At 34.3% G+C, this 9245-nt stretch overlaps 1 pseudogene; it reads left to right on the top strand.

The window, feature by feature from the left end:
• Positions 1–6140: 6140 nt before the first annotated feature.
• Positions 6141–6259, top strand: LOC120613097 (uncharacterized; annotated as a pseudogene).
• The last annotated feature ends 2986 nt before the right edge of the window (positions 6260–9245 follow it).

The raw sequence follows: 9245 nt of genomic DNA, 5'->3' as shown, positions 1-9245 counted from the left end.
GTGTATATGTATATATCATATATATACAATGGAATATTATTCATCTTTAAAAAAAAATGCTCTAATTCGCAACAACTTGGATTAACCTGGAAGTGAAGTAAGCCAAGCATAGAAAGACAAATACTGCATGATCTCACTTACATGTGGAATATGAAATAGTTGAACTCATAGAAGCAGAGAGTAGAATGGTGGGTGGCTGGGTTGAGGGAGATGTAGCTAGACTTTTGTTAAGGAGTTCAAAGTTTCATTTATGCAAGATGAATAAGTTCTAAAGATAATGTGACTATAATTAATAATACTTTATTGTATACTTGGAATTTTCTAGGACAGATCTTAAGTCTTCTCACCACATCCACACATTCACACATATAAATAAGAAAAAAGAAAGTGGTAACTATTTAAGGTGATAGAAATGTTAGTTAGCTTTATTGTACTGATTATTTCACAATGGGTATGTATATCAGATAATCAATTTGTAAGCCTTAAATATATACAATTTTTAATTGTCAAATATACCTCAATAAGAAAAGAAGAAAATTGTCTCTGCCTTTGGTGAGAGCTTTTGGGTATGCCTAAAAGCTATTTCTTTGCAGTGGTATTTTAGGTTAAAAATCTTTTTCCTTCAGAATTCTACAAACATTATCACAATGTCTAATAACATTCCATAATGCGGATGAAGAATTCAATGCTAGCTAATATGGCTAACTTTTTATTGCCTCTCTCTGAAATCTTACACGGTTTTCACTTTATCCTTTTATTTTAAAGCATGTGCATCGGTTAATTTTTGTTGTATAACAAAACACTTCAAAACTTTGTGGCTTTTAGTTATTTATTGAGTTCACAATTTTGTGGTTTGGCAATTCGGGCTGGGCTCAGCTGGGCAGTTTTTCTGCTGCTCTTAGCAGGGATCGCTCATACATCTGCAGCTGTAGTGAATGGCCTCACATATCTAGAGGTTGGCTAGGTGTTGCCTCAGATGATGAGAGTGACTAAGTCTCATAATCTAGCAGAATAGCCTGGATTTACTCACATGGCAGACGGGGGGCCTCAGCAACAGCAAGAAAGCAAGACTTGATGTACAAGTGCTTTTCAAGCCTCTTCTTGTATTATATTTTCTAGTATGTCTTTGGCCAAAACAAGCCATATGGCTAACTCAGATGCAAGGAGTGGAGATACAGAGCCACTTCTTGATGAGAGGACATATGATATCATATTACAAGGGAGATACAGAGCCACTTCTTGACGAGAGGACATATGATATCATATTACAAGAAAGGGGAATAATGTGTGGCCATTTTTACAATTTATCGCACTCTTCTCATTTCATTCCTCTACCCCTCCCTCTATCATTTACTCCTCTCTAGCCAAACTGACCTTGCTTTTCCTTAGAAATAGTAGGCATGCTCTCACTTCAGGGCCTTTGCACATACTCATCCCTTTGCCTGAAATACTCTTCTATCAGATATCTACATGGTTAGTTCTTTTGGCTCCTTCTGGTCTTAGCGGAGATCATTCATGTGTCTGTGATAATCTGGTAGATTAGCTGGATGCAAGAAAGGCTTCAGCTGTAATGGCTTGTGTGTGCTCCACATTACTTTTCACCTACCAGCAAGCAGACTAGCCTGGGCTTGTTTACATAGCAATCAGAAGGTATGCTCCAAGAAACTATAGAAGCACACAAGGCCACGTAAGACATACTTTGGAACTAATACAATGTTACTTTCGCCACATTCTATTAGCCAAAGCAAGTCACCAAGTCAGATCCAAGGGGTGGGGAGATTCCACTCCTTATTGGAAGGAGCTTCAAAGTCACATTACAAAGGGGAATGGATATGGGGAGGGAAATAATTGTGGAAATTCTTGAAAGTAACACGCCATAGTGTGTCATTTTTCAGTATTTTGCTTCAAAACAATAGTCTTCAGTGTGGGGAAGTGTATCTTCTTTTACTCCTTTAATTATGTCTATCTCTCCTTTCTCTACTTTACTATTTGGAACTTCTATTAGACAGACATTGACTTACCTATATCTATTCTCCATACTTCACAACTTTTCTTTCTTAGTTTTCCTCTCTTTCCTTCCACACCTCCTCAATATATTCTAAAAGAGTACTTTAATGTGCTCTTCCAGACATCTAATTCAATTTCCTGCTGTGTTCCTTCTGTTATTTAGACCTCCTTTTGAGGAAGTATTTTCTTTTTTAATCTGGCAATTATGTTTATAATGTTCACAAACTGTTTCCTTTACAATTATAACTTTTTATTCACAATAGCTTGTTCTATTCTTTTATGGATACAAAATCCTCTTGAATCACTCCAAGGATTTTTTCTAAACTTTTTTTCTGTTTCCTGCATTAATACTTTGGGGTTAGTTCCTCTATTCAGCTTAGAGTCACTTTTCCATGCTGTTCATTATCTTCAGGTAATGGGCAATTATTTTTTCAGCTGGCCACTTCTGAGCTGCTCATTAATTATGAATAATCATAATATGAATACTATCTCTGGTGTTACTCTGGATCACATAACATCGAGTTATTTATTTTAGAAACAATTCAATAGAAAATCAGTGCTTGTAATTTGGCGTATTGTAATTTAGAGTATCTGTCCAAGATTTTCTAAAAGAGGCTTCTGTTTAAGCTCTATTTGATTTTGTCTGCTTGGCATCTTAATGCATATGACAAGGCTTTCCTGATTAGCAGTCATAGAGGCCTTTTGCTAAACCTCTGCCAAAGCTGCTCTGAAGCATATTTTTGTGAGGGGTTTCCTCCTGATCCTCCAAAGTGAGGCCCATGTATTTCAAAAAGCCTAGATTTTGAGTCAGACTAACTCTAAACATACCCTAAAAAATTGGTGAAAATTCTTGCAGTCATTTTCATGTGTTAGTGTTATGTTTTGATAAAAACATTCAACATATGGTATTGTTTATAACTTCAAACAACTGAAAATCTATTAGAAAGTCTTTTGGTATGCTATATAGCATATATTCTGGTATATATGCAGTGGAAGAATGCACCATTATACTATTTGAATTTGCCAACCACATGTATAACTTTGAAAAAATGTCATGTGGGGTTAGCAGTTGCACTAATGTGGAGTTTTTGTTTCTTTCCTTACACAGTTTGAATTAAGAAAATATAAAATGTTATTTGGAATGCAAATTATGTAATACTGGCTTAACAGTGTCAAAATTCATAGAAAAAAATTGAAGAAAAGATGCCAAAATGTCAATAGTGGTTATCTCGGGGTTATGGATGGTTTTAAAAATATTTTTTCTGTATTCTTCAAATTTATTTATGACTAATAATATTTCCTAAGCAGAAACTAATAAACAGTTCAATGAAAATAAATTTCTCAAGATGAACAAAAACATAGGACTTATGTATGGTGCCTATACTGTGTAAGTTATGAGTTTATCATTATAATGTTGGTGCCTAAAATCATTTAAATAAGGGATGGTTGATGCATTTCTGGAATAATTAGGAAAGACAACTATGGCTTTGCTAAAACATACTGGAGATTAAATAGAGAAGATAAATAGGTTGTATCCACACTCTGGCTCCAGGTCAAAGTGGTCTGTCTCTCTTCTGAACTCTTGGAGGGCTTATTGTGCATATTATTCATTAATAACATGTTCTTTACACCAGTATTTCCAACTAAGTGCTTTCATGGGAAAAGGTTTCATGTCTTAAAAGTCATCGTATTGTCTATAATGCCTAGTGCAAAAACTGTCATCAAATAAATATGTGATATATGTGATAGTTAATGGAAAAAGTGGCATAGCTCATTTTATGACACTGAGTGAACTGGTTATTTGACACAATAAACTTATTCTTTTACTGTCATGGAAGCTTAAATAATAATAGATAGCATGAATAAATCAAGGCACAGAAAGGTTATACACATTGCCAAAGGTCACATAGCTCACAAGTGAGAGGGTTGGGATTTGTACACAGGTTACTTTGCTCTGAAGCTTAGGGTATTTACCAATACACACTACATTAAACAACCTGACAGATTTGGCCTGTACAAAAAAAAAAAAATTTAGCCCAGATAGATTCGGACAATGTATTACCTACATATATGGCAAAAGCAAGATCATTAAAGTATCAGCCCCCCGTGTTCCTTGTCCCACAAAAGGACACTGACACAAAAGGGGCTAGATGATAGGCAATATGAGTAGTGGGGCACCTTGTTGCCAAGGGGCCAATTCCACACTATATTTAAGAAATTTTATAGCCTGCACCTCTCCCTTAAGGGGATTTGCATGGAGCAGGCCTCTAAACTCTATCTAGATAAAATCTGGCACGTGAGCAAATAAATCAGCTCTTTTAAGTGGAAAATGTGAGCAAAGAAGTAGCAACAAGCTGCAAGGCAAAGGGTTAAAAGTAAAAAAAAAAACACTTTAGAAAGAGAAGACAATGGCTACTGTAACTTAGAAAGAAACATACAGCATAAAGAGGGACAATGTGAGACAACGAAAACAGAAAAAGAAAGGAAATAAAGATCTGAATCTGCAAAGGGGAATGGAGATAAGGCACATGCAGAAGAAAAAGGATTACTCCATGTTTGTGTGTGTATAACTTTCTTTCACATTACATAAACAACAAACAAAAATTCCAGAACTGAGACACATAACATAAAAAAGAGGAAACAGAGGGGAAAACCATAAAACACCCTCAAATTAAAATAACAGACAGAAACACAAAGACAAAGAAACAATGGAGACACTGAGCTACCACAAAATGAAAGATAAAATGGCTACGGGAAAATCTCATATTTCAATAATCACCCTAAATGTAAATGTACCGAATTTACTGATAAAAAGGCACAGAGTAGCAGATAGGATCAAAAAGCAAAACCCAAACACATGCTGCCTTCAAGGGACACATCTCAGCTACAAGGACAGATATAGATTCAAAGCGAAAGGGTGGAATACAACACTCCAAGCAAATGGCATCCAGAGAAAAACAAGTGTAGCTGTACTTGTATATGATGAAATAGACTTTAAGATAAAAATATAATGAGAGACAATGATGGATACTTCATAATGACAAAGGGGACCATTTACCAAGAAGACATAACACTTATTAAGATTTATGCTCCCAATCAGGGAGCACCAAATTTATAAAGTAACTACTAACAGAACTAAAGGAGGAAATTGACAAAAACACAATTTTAATAGGGGACATAAATACCCACTCTCAACTATGGATAGATCATTTAAACAAAAAATCAATAAGTGAATATCATCCCTAAATGACTCATTAGACCAATTGGTCATAATTGACATTTACAGAGCCTTTCATCCCAAAACATCAGTTTATACATTCTTCTCTAGTGCATATAGCACATTCTCAGGATAGACAATATGTTGGGACACAAAACTAGCCTTGACAAATTTAAGCAAATTGAAATCATACCAAGCATATTATCTGGCCATAATGCTTTGAAACTAGAGATCAATTGTAAAAAGAAAATGGGAAGAAACAGAAATACGTGGCGATTAAACAACATGCTACTAAAGAATGACTGGGTTATAGAAGAAATAAAACGAGAGATCAAGAGATACATAGAAACCAATGAGAATTAAAATAAAAAATATCAAAATTTTTGGGACACAGAAAAAGCGATAATAAGAGGAAAGTTCATATCATTACAGGCCTATCTCAAAAAAGAAGAATGAGCCCAAATAAACGACTGAATATTACATCTTAAAAAACTAGAAAAAGAACAAATGAAACCTAAATTCAGCAGAAGGAAGGAATAATAAAATTAGAACAGAATTAAATGAAATTGAGAACAAAAAGGTAATAGAAAAAGTTAATGCAACAAAAAAATGATTCTTTGAGAAGATTAATAAAATTGACAAATCCCTGGCTAGACTCACTAAGGAAAAAAGAGAAAGCACACAAATAAACCGAATCAGTTATGAAAGAAGAGATGTTGCAACAGATACCACCAAAATACAAAGGATCATACAAGAATGCTATGAAAAATTATATGACACTAAATTTAATAACCTAGTAGAAATGGACAAGTTCTTAGAAATATACAACCTTCCTAGACTGAATCAAGAAGATCTGGAAAATTTAAATAGACCGATCAAGAGTATGGTGATTGAAACAATCATCAAAAACCTCCAAGTCTATAGCCATGCCATCCTGAACATGCCCGATCTCAACTGATTTCAGAAGATAAGCAGAGTCAGGCCTGGTTAGTACTTGGATGGGAGACCACCTAGGAAGACCAGGTACTGTAGGCATAAAAAATAAAAAATAAAAAATAAGGGATTGTAAACTGACAAGATCCTTGCAATCTGTGAGGGCCACCAAAGGTTGCCTCGCATACATACATACATACATACATACATACATACATACATAAAATAAATTAAATAAATAAATAAATAAAAATAATAATGAATGAATGAATGAATGAATGAATGAATGAATGAATAAACCATTCTTAGCTCAAAGACCATACAATAAATGTCTACAGCCTTGATTTGGCCTTTCTATAGGTGTTAAAAAAAAAAACCTTCAAAAATGTAAAAGTACAGGACCAGATGGCTTCAATGGTAAATTCTACCAAACATTCAAAGATTTAATACCTGTTCTTCTCAAACTTTTCCAAAAAATTGAAGAAGAAGCAATACTTTCTAACTCAGTTTTTGAGACCATCATTACCTGGATACCAAAACCTGGTAAAGATAACACAAAAAAAGAAAACTACAGACCAATATCTCTCAGGAACACAGATGCAAAAATCTTCAATAAAATGTTAGCAAATCTAATACAGCAACATATTAAGAAGAATATACACCATGATCAAGTGGGCTTAATCCCAGGGGTATAGGGATGGTTTAACATATGTAAATTGATCCATGTGATACACATAAATAAAGGAAAAATGACATATGATCATATCAATAGATGCACAAAAAGCATTTGACAAGATACAGCATCCATTTATGATTAAAGCACTTAATAAAATGAGTATAGAAGGAAAGTACTAGTAAAAGCTATGTACAACAAACCCTCAGCTATCATACTTAATGGAAAAAAACTAAAAACTTCCCTCTAAGATCAGGAACAAGACAAAGCTGTCCACTATTGTCACTGTTATTCAGTATAGTATTGCAAGTCCTCGCTAGAGCAATCAGGCAAGAGAAAGAAATAAAAGGCATCTAAATAGGGAATGAAGAAGTCAAGTTGCCACTTTTTGCAGGTGACATGATTCTCTATGTAGAAAACCCTAAAGACTCCAAAAACTGAGGTAATAAACAAATATAGTAAAGTTTCAGTATACAAAATCAAAGTTCAAAAATCCACAGCATTCCTCTCTGCTAACAATGAAATTTTAGAAAAAGAAATGAAAAAAACAATTCCTTTTGCAGTTGCAACAAAAAGAATAAAATACCTAGGATAAACCTAACAAAGCATATGAAGGACCTATACATTGAAAACTATGAGACTATTAAAAAAATTGAAGAAGACACAAAGAAATGAAAAGATATTCCATGTTCATGTATTGGAAGAATCAACATAGCTAAAATGACCATATTACCTAAAGCATTATACAGATTTAATGCAATCCCCATCACAATCCCAATGGCATTCTTTAAAGAAATAGAACAACAACAACAAAAAATCAGATTTGTATGGAAGCACAAAAGACTCCGAATAGCCAAAGAAATCCTGAGGAAAAAGAACAAGGCTGGAGGTATCACTCTGCCTTGTATCAATTTATACTACAAAGCATCAATAATCAAAACAGCATGGTATTGGCAAAAAGACACAGTCCAATGGAACAGAATTGAGAGTCCAGCATTAAACCTGTGCATATATGGGCAAATAATTTTCAACAAAGAAGCCAAAAACATTCAATGGAGAAAGGAAAGCCTCTTCAATAAATGGTGCTGGGAAAAATTGGAAAGCCACATGCAAAAGAAGGAAAATACAGTGCTATCTATTACCATACACCAAAATTAACTTGAAATGGATCAACGACCTGAATATCAGACCTGAAACAATAAATAGCAAAGAAGAAAACATAGGCACTGAACTCATGGACCTCGGATTTAGAGAGGATTTTATTAATTTGACCTCAAAAGCAAGAGAAGTAAAAACGAAAATAAATGAATGGGACTATATCAAACTAAGAAGCTTCTGCACAGCAAAAGACACCATCAACAAGGCAAAGAGGCAACCATCTGAATGGGAGAAGATATTTTCAAACAATGCCTCTGATAAAACCCTAATTTCCAAAATATATACAGAACTCATGCAACTCAACAATAAAAAGCAAACATCCAATTAAAAAATGGGCAGAGGACCTGAACAGACACTTTCCCAAGAAGACATACAGTTGGCCAACAAATATTTGAAAAGATACTCAACATCACTAGCTATTAGGGAAATGCAAATCAAAACCACAATGAGATACCATCTCACACCTGTTAGAATAGCTATTATAGTATAGCTATAATCAATAGGACAAGTAATAACAAATGTTGGAGAGGATGCAGAGAAAAAGAACCCTCATACACTGCTGGTGGGACTACAAATTGGTACAGCCACTATGGAAAACAGTATGGAGGTTCCTCAAAAAGCTAAGAATAGAACTACCATATGATCCAGCAATCTCTCTTCTGGGTATTTACCCAAAAAACTTGAAAACATTTATCCATAAAGATACATGCACTCTGATGTTCATAGTGATATTGTTCACAGTAGACAGGACATGGAAACAACTGAAATGTTCATCAACAGATGATTGGATAAAGAAGAGATGGTACATATATAGAATAGAATATTACTCTGCCATAAGAAAAGATGAAATATTGCCATTTGCAATGGATCTTGATATTATCATGCTAAGCGAAATAAGTCAGATGGAAAAAGTGAGAACCATATGATTTCACTCATACGTGGGATATAAAACTAAGTAACAAACAAACATGACAATCAGAGACTCATAGACAAGGACAGTGGATTTGTGGTTTCCAGAGGGAAGGGGGAGGGGAAGGTAGACAGAGGTAAAGCAGGTCAAATATTTGATAGTGAAAGAAAATTTAACTTTGGGTGGTGAACATACAATGCTATATACAGATGATGTATTATTGAATTGTACACTTGAAACCTATTTGATTTTATTAACCAATATCATCCCAATAATTTTAATAAAAAAGAAAAGCATTGTGTCTGAATTGCTGTTGAACCCAAATCAGAAAAAAGTTTCAACAATTA

Source organism: Pteropus medius, unplaced genomic scaffold (assembly GCF_902729225.1).
Source record: "Pteropus medius unplaced genomic scaffold, Ma_sr-lr_union100, whole genome shotgun sequence".
Lineage (NCBI taxonomy): Eukaryota > Metazoa > Chordata > Mammalia > Chiroptera > Pteropodidae > Pteropus > Pteropus medius.
This window is presented reverse-complemented; position numbering and strand designations above follow the sequence as displayed.